Consider the following 18,800-nt stretch of genomic DNA (forward strand, 5'->3'; position numbering starts at 1 on the left):
TTTTTTTTTTTTTTTTTTTACATTAGAGTTTATTCTTGGTGCTGTACATTCTACATGTGTTTTACAAACGAATAATGGTGTATTCACCATTGTAGTTCAACCTGTTAATTTTTAGTATCTTTTTTTAATTGCATTTTAGGTTTTGGGGTACATGTGAAGAACATGCAAGATACATAGTTGCATAGGTACACACATGACAGTATGATGTGCTGCCTTCCTCCCCATCACCTATATCTGGCATTTCTCCCCATGCTATCTCTCCCCAACTCCCCACCCCCCACTGTCCCTCCCCTATTTCCCCCTGACAGACCCCAGCGTCTGATGCTCCCATAACCCTGTGTCCATGTGTTCTCATTGTTCAATACCCGCCTATGAGTGAGAACATGCGGTATTTCACTTTCTCATATAGGTTTTAAGTGAGTTGTTCCACTTGTTGTGCAGTGCCTCGGAAAATGCACCTAAATTTCCACATCTATGTTAGATGTACCCAGCCTCAGGAAAGTGTCTTTTGCGGCGCGAGACTGTTCAGCAGGAGGATCTGGAAGCTGCTTGGGTTCAAATTCTAGCTACATCCCTACACCAGAAGCTGGGTGGCCTTCTGGGAAGCTTCACCTTCCTCATGTGCAAGATGGTGCTGAGAGTGGTATCTATTTCACAAGGTATCTGTTAATGGAGATGGGGCTCAACAGAGTCTAAGCTAGACAGGGTACTTAGCACAGGGCCTGGCAAACAAGAGGAGCTCTGTGATCATAGCTATTATTATAATTAAGGCACAAAGTCTCACTTAAACTTACAAAGCATTATCCTTGGCAGCCAAAGCATGAACACACTGTTCTTCCCAGCTGTGGACCTGAATGGTGGCTGAGACTGGAGCCACCTGTCGTATCTGAGCTCACAGATGCCTCCTACATTCACCAAGCCAGCCTCTGCATTTTATGTGGCTCTGAATTCTCCCCACTCCCACCCTCCTCAGCCCGCTGCCATCCTGCCTCAGGCTCAGTGCTCAGCACAGTGGGTTCTACCTAATGGTCTGCCCATCAGCATTGAATATGCTGTGCATCAACTCGGGAGGGGTTTTATTTTAGAAGGGATGGCATATTGGCAATGCCTGAAGATGGGATCAAGGAAAATGAGGCCAGTGGGGCCTTCAGCCATGACCTTCCTGATCAAAGGTGGTGCTTTCTTTCCAAGTAACATTTCAGACATCTAATAATTGATGGGATGATGCGAACTCACAACGAGCTTGAACAGCTGCTCCTGGGTAGACTGTTTAGCGCCTCTCCAGCTCAATTCTTCATTTCAAAAAATAGGAATGAAAAATACCTGCCTTTCTAGGCATTTATAAGGATCAACTTACCTTGCAAGCATAATGCTCTGCAAATGTAAATGTGCTCTCTCTCTCTCTCTCTCACACACACACACACACACACACACACACACACACACACACACAGACACGAGTCTTGTTTTTTGCATCTCTTAATTTAATAGGCTGGTGGAAAACAGGAGGGCCAGAAGTCTTTTTTCCCCGACATTAATTTAATCCTGTGCATCTCCCTTCTCTCTCGGCTGTAGCCTCTAAAGAGAAGAGGCCATCATGGGGTTTGCTGGGCAACAGGAGATGGATCGTGAAAGATGATGATGATTCTAGTGATTCATCTTCCAGTCGGCTCAGGAAGCGGACCTTTTGCAGGTGAGAGATTTGTGAGCAAAAGGCAATCCCTCTTTGAGGGCAAACACTTTGCAGCTGAGTGAAGAATGGAGCTGAGGTGCTTGCTCTGGCTTCAGGGAGAGCGTGTTGGCAACCTGCCCTCCCTTAGTGTGGAGTCTCGGTCACCCCAGCTCAGTTCAGATCATCATGACTCTGTACTCCTGTGGGCTTCTGAATTGACCCCTGGCCTCAACTCCTGCCTCTAGCTTTGTCATGTACATAGCTCAATAAATAATTTGATGCTGCTGCTGATGATAGGGGGTTTGGTGTGGATTGTTTTATTTAATTCTCTTGCCATCCCAGCAAGGCAAGTACTATTACTATTCCTATTTTGCAAGTTGGTAAACAAAGGCACAGAAAGGTTAAAACGCACCATTTTATAAAGGCATATGCTTGGGAAGTCAGAGTTCAAGCCCTGGATGTCCAACTCTGACGCCTAAATGTTTTACCCTTAGTCCTTACTTGTTGCCCACCACTTGGAAGAAAGGAGGGAGTGGGGGGAGAGACAGGAAGGGAGGAAAGGAGGATCTCTTCCAGGCTGTGCAGATGAAGTGAGAGACTGTGGGCGTGTGAAAGAGCTTTCTAAAATATAAAGTGTAAAAACGGACTAGCGTATCATTGTTAGACCAAAGCTGTCCTTGGGAAGTGTGCCCTCTCTGAGCCGAGAGTTTGGATCTCTGGCATCTGGCTCTCTGGCTTTTTTACCCTTCAGTGAGCTCTCCTTACTCCAGTTCTAAGGCATCTCTCCCTGGAAGGTGAGGGAAACAAGCTTGCTCCTGAGAACTGGGAGGTTCAGAGACTTCCACCTTTGGACATCTTGCTGCTGTGTGTGACTTTGGGTGAGTCCCTTAACCACTGTATGCCCAAGAATGCCGCTTTTTTTTTTATGAGAAATCACCATGGCGCTACCCAAGCCATAGGGTGAGTGTCAGTATGTGATAGTACCAATTTAAGTTGCCAGATTTCCAGTGCTCCATGGTCAGAGGTGGCTAGTGGCTAGCCTTTGGACAACACAGATGTAGAACATTTTTATTGCTGCAAAACATTCTATTAGACTGCACTGCTCTAGAGTTTAATATTTGTTTACAGGTTTTTTTTTTCTTTTGAGATCAAACTTACAATGCAACACGCAAATTAAGGTACAGAATCTTGCCATCACCCTGGAAGGTTCTCTCATGTCTCATTCTAATTCGATCTTCACCCCCATTTCCAGAGGCAACTGCTGTTTTGGTCACTCTTTTAGCCATAAATTAGCTTTCCCTATATGTGAAAGACTTTGATTGGCATTTCTAAGGGTCCCCTGAAAGCTTGTACCATTTTTCACCAGAGAGTCTTGGGACTAACAATTTCTACCCTTTCTCTTCAGTTCACTGGTTGTTCCTACATCTAAAAAACAACCCAGACTCCAGCCAGTCTTTGGGACTTGAAGATGGCCTGCCTTTGGGGAGCCACTTTCCTCTATATGATTCCACTTTCCTCTGTTTAGATCTGACCCCTTGGGAAAGAGCTGGACATATTTCTCTCCGTCTTGGTCTGTTCCTGCTGCTATAACAAAATAACAAAATGTCTGAGACTGGGTAATTTATAAAACACAGAAATTTATTTCTCATAGTTCTAAGAGGCTGCCAAGTCCAAGATCAGGGACCCCGTAAATTAGGTGTCTGGTGAGGGCTGATCCCTGCTTCCCTCTTGCTGTGTCTGCCCAAGGCAAAAGGGCAAAAGGCAAAGGGGTAGACAACCTCCTCAAACCTCTTTATAAGGTCATTAATTCCATTCATGAAGGTAAAGCCCTCATGACCTAGTCACCTCCCCCAAGCCCTATGTTCTAATACTAATGCCATCACTTTGGTAATTAGGTTTCAACATGTGAATTTTAGAGGGATACAGACATTCAGGCCATAGCCCCTGCTGTGTTCCTTTCTAGGAGTGTCTGACTGGCATTCCCAATGCAGACTTTCTGCCACTGTTTGCAGGGTAGCCAGGTGGATGGGAGTGGACAGGAGAGAGAGAGAGAGGCTGCCACCTTCTTCTTCTTTTTTTTAATTGTACTTTAGGTTCTGGGGTACATGTGCAGATCATGCAGGATTGTTGCATAGGTACATACATGGCAAGGTGGTTTGCTGCCTTCATCCCCCCATCACCTATATCAGGCATTTCTCCCCCTGTTATCTCTTCCCAACTTCCCCACCCACCCCTGCTGTCCCTCCCTTAGCCTTCCCCCCAGCAGACCCCAGTGTGTGATGTTCCCCTCCCTGTGCTCATGTGTTCTCATTGTTCAACATCCACTTATGAGCAATAGCATGCAGTATTTGGTTTTCTGTCCTTGTGTCAGTTTGCTGAGAATGATGGTTTCCAGATTCATCCATGTCCCTACAAAGGACATGAACTCATCATTTTTATGGCTGCATAGTATTCAATGGTGTATATGTGCCGCATTTCTTTGTCCAGTCTATTGTTGATGGGCATTTGGGTTGGTTCCAGGTCTTTGCTATTGTAAACAATGCTGCAATGAACATACACGTGCATGTGTCTTTATAATAGAACAATTTATAATCCTTTGGGTATATACCCAGTAATGAGATTGCTGGGTCAAATGAAACTTCTGTTTCTAGGTCCTTGAGGAATCACCACACTGTCTTCCATGATGGTTGAACTAATTTACACTCCCACCAACAGTGTAACAGTGTTCCTTTTTCTCCACATCCTCCTCAGCATCCATTGTCTCTTGATTTTTTAATGATTGCTATTCTAACTGGCATGAGATGGTATCTCAATGTGGTTTTGATTTGCATTTCTCTGATGACCAGTGATGATGAACATTTTTTCATATGTTTGTTGGCCTCATAAATGTCTTCTTTTGAAAAGTGTCTGTTCATATCTTTTGCCCACTTTTGAATGGGTTCGTTTGTTTTCTTTTCTTGTAGATCTGCTTTAGTTCTTTGTAGATTCTAGCTACTAGGCCTTTGTCAGATGGGTAGATTGCAAAAATTTTTTCCTATTCTGTTGGTTGCTGGTACACTTTAATGATTGTTTCTTTTGCTGCACAGAAGCTCTTAAGTTTAATTAGATCCCATTTGTCTATTTTGGCTTTTGTTGCCATTGCTTTTGGTGTTTTAGTCATGAAGTCCTTGCCTGTGTCTATGTCCTGAATGGTTTTGCCTAGGTTTTCTTTTTTTTTTTTTTTCTGGTCATCCTTCCTTCCTTTTTTTTTTGATTTTTTATTGCATTTTAGGTTTGGGGGTACATGTGCAGAACATGCAAGACAGTTGCATAGGTACACACGCCTAGGTTTTCTTCTAGGATTTTATGGTGTTATGTTTTATGTTTAGATCTTTAATCCATCTGGAGTTAATTTTAGTGAATTTTAGAAAATACTAAGGGCAGCCAGAGAGAAAGGTCAGGTTACCCACAAAGGGAAGCCTATTAGACTTACAGCAGATCTCTCAGCAGAAACCCTACAAGCCAGAAGAGAGTGGGGGCCAATATTCAACATCCTTAAAGAACAGAACTTTCAGCCCAGAATTTCATATCCTGCCAAACTAAGCTTCACAATTGAAGGAAAAATAAAATCTTTTATGAACAAGCAAGTACTCAGAGACTTTATTATCACCAGGCCTGCTTTACAAGAGGTTCTGAAAGAAGCATTACACATAGAAAGAAACAACCAGTATTAGCCTTTCTAAAAATACACCAAAAAGTAAAGAGCATCAACATAAAGAAGAATTTACATCAACGAATGGATAAAATACCCAGTTAACATCAAATGGCAGTAACCCTAAATTTAAGTTGACTAAATCCCCCAATCAAAAGATACAGCCAAAACCTAATGGTATGCTACATCCAGACCCATTTCATATCCAAAGATACACAAAGACTCAAAACAAAGGGATGGAGAAAGAATTACCAACCAAATGGAGAGCAAAAATAAATAAATAAATAAAAAGCAGGAGTTGCAATTCTCGCATCTGATAAAATAGATTTCAAAGCAACAAAGACATAGTGGTAAAAGGATCAATGCAACAATAAGAGCTAACGATCCTAACACCCAGATACATAAGACCCATAAAGAGGTTTAGACTCAACGAGATAGAAAATTAATAAGGATATCCAGGACTTGAACTCAGATCCGGCACAAGTAAACTCAATAAATATTTATAGAGCTCTCCATTTTAAATACACAAAATATACATTCTCCACCTTAAATATACAAAATATTGATCGGCCATTATCAATACCCATTTTTAGAATAGAGCAACATTCCCGTTCTCTCTCCCTCTTTTTATTCCTCTCTCTTCCTCTCCCTCACTCCTTTTTCTTTTCTTCCAAAAAAAAAAGAAAAAAGAAGAAATTCTTAAATTATCAAGATATCTAGCAAAAGAAAGTACTTGTAATATTTCTCATCATGCATTAATACTGTCAATCATAAAAAAAAAAATTTAGTGTAGGGTATAAGGAATGAGCCCAGTTTCAGCTTTCTGCAGATGGCTAGAGGCTACCAACTTCTAAGGACTGTCCTGTGAGCCAGGGTTGGCCCTGAGGACACAGCCTAAGGCCATATGCACCCAGGCCACTTGGTGACTGGTGGCCCTGATCCTGGAGTGGGAATTGCAGGATTTGAATCAAATTTAAGCTGCAAAGTGGGAGCTCTGAGCTTTTGGCTTAAAATTCCGGAAGGGGGTAAAGAATCACATTTTACCTTTATGCGTCAGTGGAGATGAAAAAATTCTCTAGAAGGAAAAACCCAACCCACCTGTTTGCAGAGATGCTACATCAAAGCTTGGAAGATTCCCAAGTGCTCCCAGCCTGCCCCCAGGCCAGTCCCTCCCAGTTCTGCCATCCCTGGGGGTGGCCAGAGAAGGCATCCGTGTGCTGAGACCCAACCAGTAGGACAGGAACTGCGATTCTAGGGACTTGCAGCTGTCAGGGAAGGACCCGAACTGACTTTTCCTGGGTGAAGAAAGGGCCCCACTGGAGTGAGGTGGGAGGAAGGAGCAGAGAGGGATAAATGTCACAGTGCAGTGCTGGAGTCTTCCTGAGCCATCGAAGAAGTGGGGGATGGTGCCGTTGCCCAGCAGGAGGGGACTTGTCTGCACAGGCTGGGAACTATCACTCTCCACTGCCTGCTGGTCATGCTCACTCCAGTGTGTACAGATAGGCAGCTAAACCTAGATGAAAGCAAGGATCCCAGGAAGCAGGAGAGCGGGCAGATAAGGACATTGCAGCTGGGAGGCAGGGACTCAAGAAGGAGTTGCTGGAAGGAGCAGGATCCCTGAAGCTGATGGGCAGGAAGCAGGCTCAGGATGGCAGGCAGAGAGAGAGAGAGAGAGAGAGAGAGAGAGAGAGAGAGAGAGAGAGAGAGAGAGAGATTCAAAAGAGGAATGAAGTGGCAATTCACACAATTAGCATAGGATTTGACTAGATTAGTGTTTCTCACTCCTCTTTCAGATTTTTTATCTATCTGTGACCACGTTTTGGATACAAATAAATATATGATTAAGGAAAACGTGAAATCAATACCATAAGAGAAAGAAAGAATAATTGTGTGCAATAAATAGAGGATAACCCTTACAATCACCGTGCCCACCACAGCAAACTGAACCAGTGTTCCTCCTAGCTTGAAACTACTGTCAGTGTCAGTCATCCAGGTCAAAATTGAGAGAGCAAATATTCAGTGCTAGAGAGAGACCACGTCCAGATAAGGCTTTTCTTTACGACAATCAGAAGGCTTGGGGATGAACTGAGAGGTGAACAGCCTTCTGCTGTGTGTTTTCCCATCCGATGGCCCTTGTGGGCAGCTCCACAAATCCCCACAGGCCACCTATCTCTTGACTGTTTCTTGGCTGCTGCCTGCTATGGCCTGGGGGGGAAGACTTTCCCTCTTCCCACCACAAATGCTCTTCCTCAATTTGTAAAACAACGTTTTTGGTCAGAGAACAAAAGCGAGGATCCTTGGTGCTCTAGCTTTACTTCCATTCAATCCATTGGCCCCTACAGGAGTTTTCTATTCCTGGAGGATTTCTCAGGGGTCACCTTTCACCAGCCATTGTCCGGAGAAGGGAAGGGGTTCATGCTGGCATCAGCTTCTTCCACAGGAAGCACCTGTTGGCCTGGCAGGCAGAGCACACTCCACTACTGAGCTTCTGTCTCCAAACCATCCTAGGGGCCTTGTTCTTCCCATCACCTTCCTTCCAGGTCTTGCCCCACTGAGAGCTTCATGCAGGCTAAATGCCAATTTGAAAAATAGGATTCTGATAAAAGATTATCGTCTGCCTCCTTACTCAGGCCTTTGAGATGGAGTCTGTTATTATTTCATTTTGTTCAGGGACACCTTCAAAAGAAGGTGATGTGGATGTAGAGGAAGCCAATTTATCACAGAGTGAGACAGAGAAGCAGGTTTCATTCGGGGCTTTGTTTAAAACTTGGCGGAGTGCTTTGAAACGTTTTCACCAGCAGGCGGTCAGCAGCATGATGCCCACTCATACTAAGCACAGCACCTATGCCAGCATACAGCAACAGCTGGCTTGAGGCAAGTTCATGATGGGAAAATTAGGCCGGAGGCGTGAAAGGTAAATTAGTAGGTAATTATGCTCTTAACACAGGAAGAGTTTCTATAATGAATCCTTTAACCAGGCAATCCCTGGTGAGTTTTAAATAAAATTCCATTTTTTTCCAGGCTATGGTAAGAACTTAATGAGATGACCATGTTTAAACCAGATGCATTTTGGGGATGGCTTTCCTCCTGAAAACGACTAATCTTTTTTCTGTCTCTGTGAATCAGCCTATTCTGGGTATTTCATAGAAACGGGGCCGGGCGCGGTGGCTCAAGCCTGTAATCACAGCACTTTGGGAGGCCGAGGCGGGTGGATCACGAGGTCAAGAGATCGAGACCATCCTAGTCAACATGGTGAAACCCCGTCTCTACTAAAAATACAAAAAATTAGCTGGGCATGGTGGCAAGTGCCTGTAATCCTGGCTACTCAGGAGGCTGAGGCAGGAGAATTGCCTGAACCCAGGAGGCAGAGGTTACGGTGAGCCGAGATCGCGCCATTGCACTCCAGCCTGGGTAACAAGAGCAAAATTCCATCTTAAAAAAAAAAAAGAAATGGAATCACATGTGGCCTTTTGCATCTGGCTTCTTTCACTTAGCCTAATATTTTCAAGGTCAATCCATGTATCAGAACTTCATTCCCTTTTACGGATGAATGATCATCTTCTATTGTATGGCTATACCAAGTTTTAATCATTCTTCCTCAACTGATTGACATTTGGGTTGTTTCTACTCTTTGGCAGTTATGAATAACACTGCTATGAACATTTGTGTACACATTTCTGTGTGGAAATAAATGTTTTTATTTCTCTTGGGTATATACCTAGGAGCGGTGTATACCTGGATTCTATGGTAACTCCATGTTTAACTGTTTGAGAAACTGTCTGACAGTTTCCACGCAGCTGTAGCATGATACATTCCCACAAGCAATGTCTGAGGGTTCCAGCTTCTCCACCTCCTTGCGAACCCTCCTCATCGTCTGTCTTTTTGTTTTAGTCATCCTAGAGACTGTGAAATGGTATCTCCCCGTGGTTTTGATTTTTATTTCCCTAATGTACACCTGGAATTCAAGCTCAAGTCTCCATTCCCAAGTCCCTGTTTTACACAATGCCAAAGCACAAAGAAGAGGAGCGATGACGTGGGGAAAGGGAATCTTCTACCATTCCCTCCTCTCTGTCTAGGGGAGACAGATTTGTTCTGATTCACTGTCTGAAAACCCTGTTGGACATAATGGGGGTATGGGACAGTCAGTTATAGATGATACAAAAAGCTCAGGTCAAAATAGACTTTAAAAGGTGAGGGCAGAGAAGCTGACATGGAAATGTGAAACCAGCTCATTTAAGACGCAACAGTGAGAAACAAAACCCCATCATAGTCCCAGCTAGATGATAGACATTCATATTGCCAACGGAGCCAACAAGCACAGTGATTTTCAGGGCACGTGCCTGCCACTCCCTCCCTCCAGCCCTTGCGGGGAAGGCTCCCCAATGTAGGGCCACTATCCCTGCTTGAGTTGTGTCTGGTCCCTCATGGATATGGGGGCAAAATCAGCGCTGACTACCATTGCTCTCATGGCTGACAATTCCAGAGTAATGCATTTCATCATTATAGAAGTGAATTACCAGTCAATTCAAGTCTTTTTCAAAGGGCAAATACCATGGTTTTTAACCTTGAATCCTTAGTGCCTGGCATATAATAGGCTTTCAATAAATGTTTGTTGAAGTCATCCACCCATCTGTCTATGCATCCAGTCAACAAATATGTATTGAGCAACTACTCTGTGCCAGGTACTGTCATGGGCTTCAAGAACACAGTAGTGAATAAAACAACTAAAAATTTCCTACCCACATAACACCTACAATCTAGTGGATGAATGAGCAAAGTCAACAAGTTTGTGTTTCAAACAATGAATTTGGAGGGAATTCGTAAGCTTTATGTGCTATATAAAATAAGGGATGATTGTCACAAAGAAGTAGCAACACCACTTACATGGTGGCGGTTCACTGTTCTAATACAATACAAAGGCAATTTAATTCTCCCCACAACCCTATTAGGTGGGAGTATTATTATCTCTATTTTGTAGATGGGAAAACTGAGGCACAGAGAGGTTAACTAGCTTGTCCAGAATCACACAGCAAGCAGGTGGGAAAGCCAGGATCTGAACCCAGGCAAGTGGCCACAGAGCTTATGATCCTGACTGCAATGCTATGGTCCTTCTCAATGGACAGTGGATGTGAATTTGGCATGAGCTGGATTTTTGTGCTCTGAGGCCCAGCTGCCACAGCTTTTATTCATTGGTTCCATTCTTCTTGGCTCATGCCTGCAAAATTTGGGTTGGTCACAAGCTAGCCAGGCCATTAGAGTGGATATAAGAACAGTTTTTCAGGACCCACTCTGCCATCTGTCTGTCCCCACAGGGCTGTCCTTGCTTGAGTGACTCAAGACCTCATGCCCTTGAAGCTGGCCATCCTGGAGTACACTCCTTTCTAGCTCTCTTCATGCCCTTCTCCTAGGTGACTTTGTGGGAACCTGCACCCACCCCTGGCAGCCCCTGAGCAACCTCTTGGCTATGGCAGGGGTTTGAGAGTCAGGAACCTGGCTCCGCAAGCTCAGAGCCACTGCTTCCCATGTGCTTTAATTTCAGGTCTTTAGGATACAGGGTGCCTCTTCAATGATTAGGAGAGACACAAGATGGAAATAAAGGTTTTATTACTTACTGGTGTTGGGGAGTTTACGGCATGCCTAGAGCCCCCCCACCCCCCGCCTCACCACATACACGCAGAGGGAATGATCAGGGGATGCGTGAAAAAGAGGAAGTGGGGGCCACCTATGGGTCACGGCCTTTCTTGAGGCCCAGGGTGTTATCCATACACATTTCCCATAAGGAATTTTAATTGGTGGGTTTAAATGCAAAAGAGAAAGCAGGCATGTGTTCCAGGAGGTCACACTGCAGCATATCTGTAGTCTGTGGGGCGTGAGAGTTAGCAGGCAGAATAGGTTGTCTCTAGCTGTCCAGTGGGGACATGGGTACCAGGGAGCCGCTGTGTGTGGCACTGAAGAAAGGGGGGAGGTGTAGCAGGAGAGACTATGTCAAGGATGACTGAGCCCTGCTTCTGGTGTGAGAAAGGTAATCTTACACTTAAAACGGATGCTGAGGGTAGATCACTTGAGGTCAGGAGTTTGAGACCAGCCTGGGCACCATGGCGAAACCCCATCTTTACTAAAAATATAAAAATTAGCTGGGTGTGGTGATGGGTACCTATAATCTCAGCTACTCTGGAGGCTGAGGCAGGAGAATTGCTTGAACCCAGGAAGCGGATATTGCAGTGAGCTGAGATCACACCACTGTACTCCAGCCTGGGTGACAGAGCAAGAATCCATCTGAAAAACAACCCAAACAAACAACAACAATAAAAAGCAAAACGGATCCCGAGGCAGCATAAATTGTAAGAATTCACTACATTGTGCTCAGCCCCTGTAGCATCCCCACTGTCGGGCAGCCAGGGAGGCAGGCGGTGAGTGACTGGGGTTTGGTCACATTTCCCCCAACCAACCCTGGTGAGCTGTGAATGTCCTTTGAGTTTCTTTGCAAAGGGCAGGGTGGCGTACCCAAGGCTGGTCTCGGCATCTTTGGCTCAGAAGCTGGAAGTGTTGCCAAGCAGGAACAAGGAGTGATGGCTCAAGCTGGAGAATTGCACCAAGGACCCTCAGAATCCAAGAACCTTAGGCTGCTAGAACATTCTGCTAATCAGAAAGCTGATAAGACTTGGTGTGCCTCACTCACAGCTCTACCCCACCTACTGCCTAGACCGGGCCGTGCACACAACAAGACCTCATAAAATACCTGCTGAATGAAAAGGCTGAAAAGTAAATCCTATCTAGTCCAGTCTTCTTCTTTTCCGGGAAGGAGAAACTGAACCCAGCAAGGGGAAGTGACTTGGCTAAGCTAGTATTTATAGACAATAAATAGGAGAACCAGGGAACCAGGCCAGGCCACCTCTGTGCACTTTAAAAGCATGGTTCTTTCCAAGGCACCAGGTGGTGGCCCTAGGCGGTGGAGGTCTGCAGGATGCCTCTCCTGCTGGTGTCCAAGCTCAAAGTCCCTGTCCCCACCCTTGATCTCCAGGAACATCTGCTAATTTGCAGCCCAAATGAATAGCGGGGAGGCAGGGAGGGGCCAGTTCATTTTTGCAGTTCAAAGGACTTTCATGAGACGAGGGGAAGAAAAATGAGTGGAAAAAGGGGAATGACAGCAGTAAAAGTAATGGCTATGATTTATTGAGGACCTACTTTTAGCCAAGTGCTGCAAATAAGCCTCTTTCCTTGTATCAGCCTCTGTTGCCAGGGTTGGAGTGCAGTGGTGTGATCTAGGCTCACTGCAGCCTCCGCTTCCTGGATTCATTGTAATATGTTTGGTTCTTTATCATTACTAAGGTATATGGTCCTGGGTACTGCTTTAAACAAAGCAAATCAGGGGAACTTTCTTTTTTCTTTTCTTTTCCTTTTCTTTCTTTAGACGGAGTCTCACTCTGACACCCAGGCTGGAGTGCAGTGGTGCAATCTCAGCTTATTGCAACCTTCGCCTCCAGAGTTCAAGCGATTCTCCTGCCTCAGCCTCCCAAGTAGTTGGGATTACAGGTAACTGCCACCACTCATGGCTAATTTTTTTATTTTTATTTTTAGTAGAGATGAGGTTTTACCATGTTGACCAGGCTGGTTTTGAACTCCTGACCTCAAGTGATCCACTCACCTTGGCCTCCCGAAGTGCTGTGATTACAGGCATGAGCCACTGCACCTGGCCTGAAAACTTTCTAAATAGAATTTTAAAAAATATATGGGTGGGTCCAGGAACCTCAGCTGTGTAGAGCAAAGCTAGTGCTCAGCCTAGTAGAGGCCAGTAAGGCTCCTGCTGTCTGAATTGTGGGCTGTCTGTGGTCCTGGGGCCTGCAGCCACAACACAAGCTGGTGTCCCCAGAGAGCCTCCCATGAAAGGGAACACCTGACCTATATAGTCACACCACATGCAACTGAGGAGCTTCCTCTCATACTCCAAGCCAGGTGGATAAGCAAGAACTACCGCCCAGCACTGTAACCTGCCCATGGGAACCTCCCACCAACTCACCTCCATAACACCCAGGGTTAAAGCAGATAAGGTCTCTGTCAGCCTGGTCTTTGAATGATTTAGAGGAGGAGAGTGCCGTGGTCTGTAGTTAATTGAAACGTGATAGAAGGGTCTCCTTAGCATGGCACACAGCAGACATTCAGTGCATGTGAGTTCCCTTTCCATCCCCACTCCCCAAACCAATGTCTACTTCCAAAAAAGATGATGGCCTCGCATCTTCTTCTCTCAGGGAATCAGCAATTTAATTGATGAGTGTTAGAAATGATAGCCCAAAGCCTCAAAGAAATGCATTTCAAAGGTAATTAGGGAATATAATAAAAACCACTGAATGGTACACTTAAGAAAAATTGGAATGTCCTGACATTTTTCTTCTGATATATGAAAGAATCTGAATGGAAGTTTTCCCCGATTTGCTAACAATTCTTGTTACTGGAAAGGAGTTTCGATCCAGACTCCAAGGCAGGTTCTTCGATACCACACAAGAAAGAACTTGGGGTGAGTTCACAGAGTAAAATGAAAGCAAATTTATTAAAAAAGTAAAGAAACAGAAGAGTACCTACTTTATAGGGAGAGCAGCCCCGAGGGCTGCTGGGTGGCTATTTTTATGGTTATTTCTTGATCATATGCTAAACAAGGAGTGGATGATTCATGAATTTTCCAGGAAAGGGGCAGGCAATTCAAGGTCCTTTTTTTAGACCATATAGGCTAACTCTCTGACATTGCCAAGGCATTTGTAAACTGTTACGGCACTGGTGGGAGTGTCTTTTGGTATGCTAATGCATTAAAATTATCGTAAAACAGGGACAACCAGAGGTCACTTTCATCATCATGTTGGATCTGGTAGGTTTGGGATGACTTCTTTATTGCATCCTGTTTTGTCAGCAGGGTGTTTATGACCTATCTTGTGCTGACCTCCGATGTCATCTTGTGACTTAGAATGTCTAATCTCTGGGGATTGCAACCCAGCAGGTCTCAGCCTCACTTTACCCAGCCCTTATTCAAGGTGGAGTCACTCTGGTTCAGATGCTTCTGACATTCTGAGATGTGTGTGATATTACCGATAATAAATTGTGAAGCTGAAAGGAACGTCTCTAAACTATCAATGATTAAAAAAATAATAATAATAAAATAAAATTTGACTAAAAAAAAAGTCATTAGGAGAGATGCTTAGGGACAGACAAGCTTTTGGAAGGGAGGGGCTTCAAGACTCCAGAAATGGAAGAGTTTCACTTACTTCAAAGTGACAAGACCTTTCTGAATCAGCCACCTTTTCTGGAGAAGGGCAAACTAGGGATGAGGCAGGTGTATTAGTCCATTCTCACACTGCTATAAAGAACTATCTGAGACTGAGTAACTTATAAAGAAAAGAGGTTTAGTTGACTCTCAGTTCTACAGGCTGTACAGGAAGCATGGCTGGGGAGGCCTCAGGAAACTCAAAATCATGGCAGAAGGGCAAAGGGGAGGCAAGCACGTCTTCACATGGCAGCAGGAGAGAGAGAGAGAGAGAGATGTTACACACTTTCAAACAAGCAGATCTTGTAAGAACTCACTCACTATCATGAGAACAGCAAGGCAGAAATCCAACCCCATGATCCAGTCACCTCCTACCAGATCCCTCCTCCAAAATGCAGGGATTACAGTGTGACATGAGATTTGGGTGGTGACAGAAAGCCACACCATACCAGCAGTGTGTTGGAGAAAATGTACCATCCAGCTAGGATGAATGTAAGGGCAAATTTAGTTGCTGCATCTTTTTTCAGAAGAGGGTGGGCTGTCCTCTGGGCTGTCCTCTGCTTCTCTCTGTGGCAGGGCAGGGCTGGCCTCTTGTACAGGGAGATTAAGGGCTGGCCTCTTGTGCAGTGCCTGGACAGAATGCCCTGATCTGCCTTTGTCAGTCTCACGGAGCCCAGTTAAACCCCTGGGTGGGCCCCGTGTGAAGGCTGAGGACAGAGAAGGGGGCAGGGAGGCAGTTGTTTGGGAGCTTGAGTTGTGGAAGGGCGGTGGTGACTTCTAGCACCAGGATGAAAGAATGGGGTCTGTTTCTATGGCAGAGTTTTGTTGTTTTCTTACTATCTTAACTAGGAAGAGGAGGAGGAGGAAGAGGAAGAGAGCAATGATAATGTCCACTAGATGGGGTGAGAAGAAACCCTGGAATACTTGAGATGAACACTTTTATCACTGGTGGGATGGGGACACAGAGTAGATTAAATTTGATTTTAGAAAAGTACTGTGATGTTTCTTGTGTTGGGGCAAAACTGAAATCACTGCAGTTACATCTACCAGCATATTTAACTATAATATAATCATACTGTATCTATATCCTTTTTTTAAAAAAGAAAAACACAATGATTTAGCCAAAGCCCTTTTATCTGATGCTGTCACTGCTGGTTAATTTTAAAGAGGAGGTTAAGAGAATAGTTATAAAAATTATATATTCATATTTTAAACATTTTATTCTAATTTATAATTATAAATACAAATTAATCTGACTTTTTTCCTACTTTTTATTATGGAAAATCTTAAACATATACAAAAGTTAAGTGGAATAGTATAATAAACTCCCATGGGTGTGTCATTGAGTTTCAAATATTACCAAATCACAGCCAAGCTTGTTTCATCTGTATCTGCCCTTTGACCTGTTATCACTTTGGTTTTTCTTTTCTTTCTTTTTTTTTTTTTTGAGGTGGAGCTCTGCTCTTGTTACCCAGGCTGGAGTGCAATGGTGCGATCTCGGCTCACTGCAACCTTTACCTCCCAGGTTCAAGCGATTCTCCTGCCTCAGCCTCCTGAGGTGGGATTACAGGTGTGCATCATCACACCTGGCTAATTTTGTATTTTTTTTTTTTTTTTAGTAGAGGGGGGGTTTACATCATGTAGGTCAGGCCAGTCTTGAACTCCTGACCTCAAGTGATCCACACACCTTGGCCTCCCAAAGTGCCTGGATTACAGGAATGAGCCACAGCACCTGGCCTCCGTTACCACTTTGAAGTCAGTTTCAGATGTAATTTTACTCATTCTCTAATATTTCAGCCTGCATCTCTAAAAGGTAAAAATTCTTTCAAACAAATAATTGTAATGACTATATTACTGCATCACTGAATCTTTAATCTCACAGATATCGGTGGATGAACTTTTAATGTGGAGGAACTAAGGCTCCTCTTTTTTGAGGGTGCATCAATTAATTGGAGTCCTATATTACTTTCAGTCAAAACCCTACCTGTAATGTATGATCTACAATTTGCGGTTTACATTTCTTGCCCAAACTTGGAGTGAGAATTAAAAGATACTTTGCAAGATATCTGAGAGTAGAAACCTCCCAGATCACTCCCACCTGCCATCTTTCACAATCACCTCACATCTATTTGGACATCATTTTGGTTTTTGGTAAAAACTCACTTATATTGAGTATTTCCAAAGCATTCACCTTGGTTTTCAGACTCTTACTTTGTACCGATACTCAATTAGTTCTTCCATAGTTTAGTTATGAATAAAAAGTAACAAGTGCGACTTGCGTAATCAGACCCTGTGACAAACACAATTGCCTCCTGCTAAGCCCCCCACACAGCTTGTAGGAGAAGGGTCCTGGAACTCCAGAGAGTGGGCCATGCTCATCATGTGGTGTATTTTATGGATGGACTAAGCATCACACCATGTGATAAATCTGTTAAGTGAAGATGGATTAAGGGAGCATCTTCTGGATATTTTGGAGATCTTTCTATTAGGACAGATGGATCCGAATTATTCTCTTAATAGAGTACACTGCATCCATTATGTGGACATATCATATGTCACTTAATCCACACATTTCTTACTGGTAGACACACAACTTGTTCCTAGTTTTTGTCTGTTCACTTTACTTTTTTACTAATGTATACAATGCCTCTATGAGCGTCCTTATTCATATCTCTTGGCGCACGTTAACCAGTATAGGACACATTTATTAGTGGGGAATTGTTGGGTTAAACAAAAGTTATATGTATTTAAATTATTGTTGATGTTATCAAATAGTTCTCCAAAAGTGTTGCACTAATGTATACTCCCACCAACATTATCTGAAAGCAACTCTTACCAAACTTTCATCTTTACCAGTCTGATAAATAAAAAGTGATATCTTCCTATTGCTTTTATTTTAATGTGCTTAATAATGACAAGCTTTAGGATTTTTCATTTGCTTAATGAGCATTTGCATTTCCTGTTGTATGAAGTGTGAATTCATAGCCCCTGCTCTGCTTGTCTTTTTGAAAAGATTTCTGGAATTCTGTTTAATTTAACAATATCTGCCCTCTGCCTTTCTACGTGTGACATGCATGCACGATATGGCTGAGATGGCTAACTGCTCATCAGAAATGTGTACTCTGCTTTCTGGTGTGTAGAATTGTCCCTGGGAAGAGGCAACTAGTGAGGGACTACATTTCCCAGCCCTGTTTAGGGTAGACATGGACATGTGAATGAGTTTTAGCCAAGGGACTGTGAGTACAGATGACATACGCTACTGCCAAGCCTAGCCCATAGGAACTTCCCACCAACTCTCCTCCATGACACCGGGGGTTAAAGCTGGTAAGACCTCTTGTCAGCCTGGTCTTTGAATAATTTGGAGGAGAGGGTTCCCTGTTCTGTAGTTAACTGAAACCACTGGACTTGAACCATCATGTACTTTAGGTCTTTTGTTTTTTTAATGTAATGGTAGTTCCCCACCCTAACTAGTATACAAAATACCCAAGAGGTAGTCTATTCTAACTTATATGCTAAATATGTTTAGTATTCATTTTCTGACATTTTACATGATATATTTTTTTAAACCTACAGACTTAGAAAACTTTACATGGTCAATATTTTTAATGACTTTTGGGTTTTGTGTTATTTATGCAGAGACTCTCTAGCCTAAGATTATTTTTAAAGTCATCTGTGCCTCTTTCTGGAACTTTTAAGCTTTACATTTTACATTAACATTGTTGCTTCATCTGTAATTTTTTTAGTGTAAAGTATGAAATGGATTTCCAGCTTAATTCTTTCCTACCTCCAGTGGTTCAGCAGTTCTTCCCATTTTATTAATCGAATCATTTATTTTTTTATTACTGATTTGAGTTATACCTTTATGGTATACCCAATTCCAATATGTGTTTGGGCTTATATCTGGACTCTCTCTTGTTCTGTGAATCTGCCTGTGCCAAATTGCACTGTAACAAATTGTTTTGGTTATTTTAGATTTATAATAAATACATTTACATATCTGATGAGGAAGCCCATCTGCCCACTTTCATTTTTCTCCATCATTTTTCCTAGTTATTCTCATATATTTGCTTTTCCAGATAAACTTTAGAATAAGTTTGTTAGCCAAAAAAAATTATGTTGATACTTTAACAAGGATTGCTTTGAATGAGGAAAACCAAAATTTCTACAGCACTGAAAATTTGTATTCA

At 43.3% G+C, this 18,800-nt stretch overlaps 1 long non-coding RNA gene across 1 annotated transcript in view; it reads left to right on the forward strand.

Annotated features, from left to right (window-relative positions):
- Nucleotides 1–18,800, forward strand: part of LOC118146294 (uncharacterized) — a 105,223-nt gene that overhangs the window by 65,557 nt on the left and 20,866 nt on the right. Inside the window, exon 4 of the long non-coding RNA XR_013524882.1 lies at nt 12,775–12,896. This is a non-coding gene — a long non-coding RNA (uncharacterized LOC118146294). The remainder of the gene's footprint in view (nt 1–12,774; nt 12,897–18,800) is intronic.

The sequence above is a fragment of the Callithrix jacchus genome, chromosome 12 (genome assembly GCF_049354715.1).
Source record: "Callithrix jacchus isolate 240 chromosome 12, calJac240_pri, whole genome shotgun sequence".
NCBI lineage: Eukaryota > Metazoa > Chordata > Mammalia > Primates > Cebidae > Callithrix > Callithrix jacchus.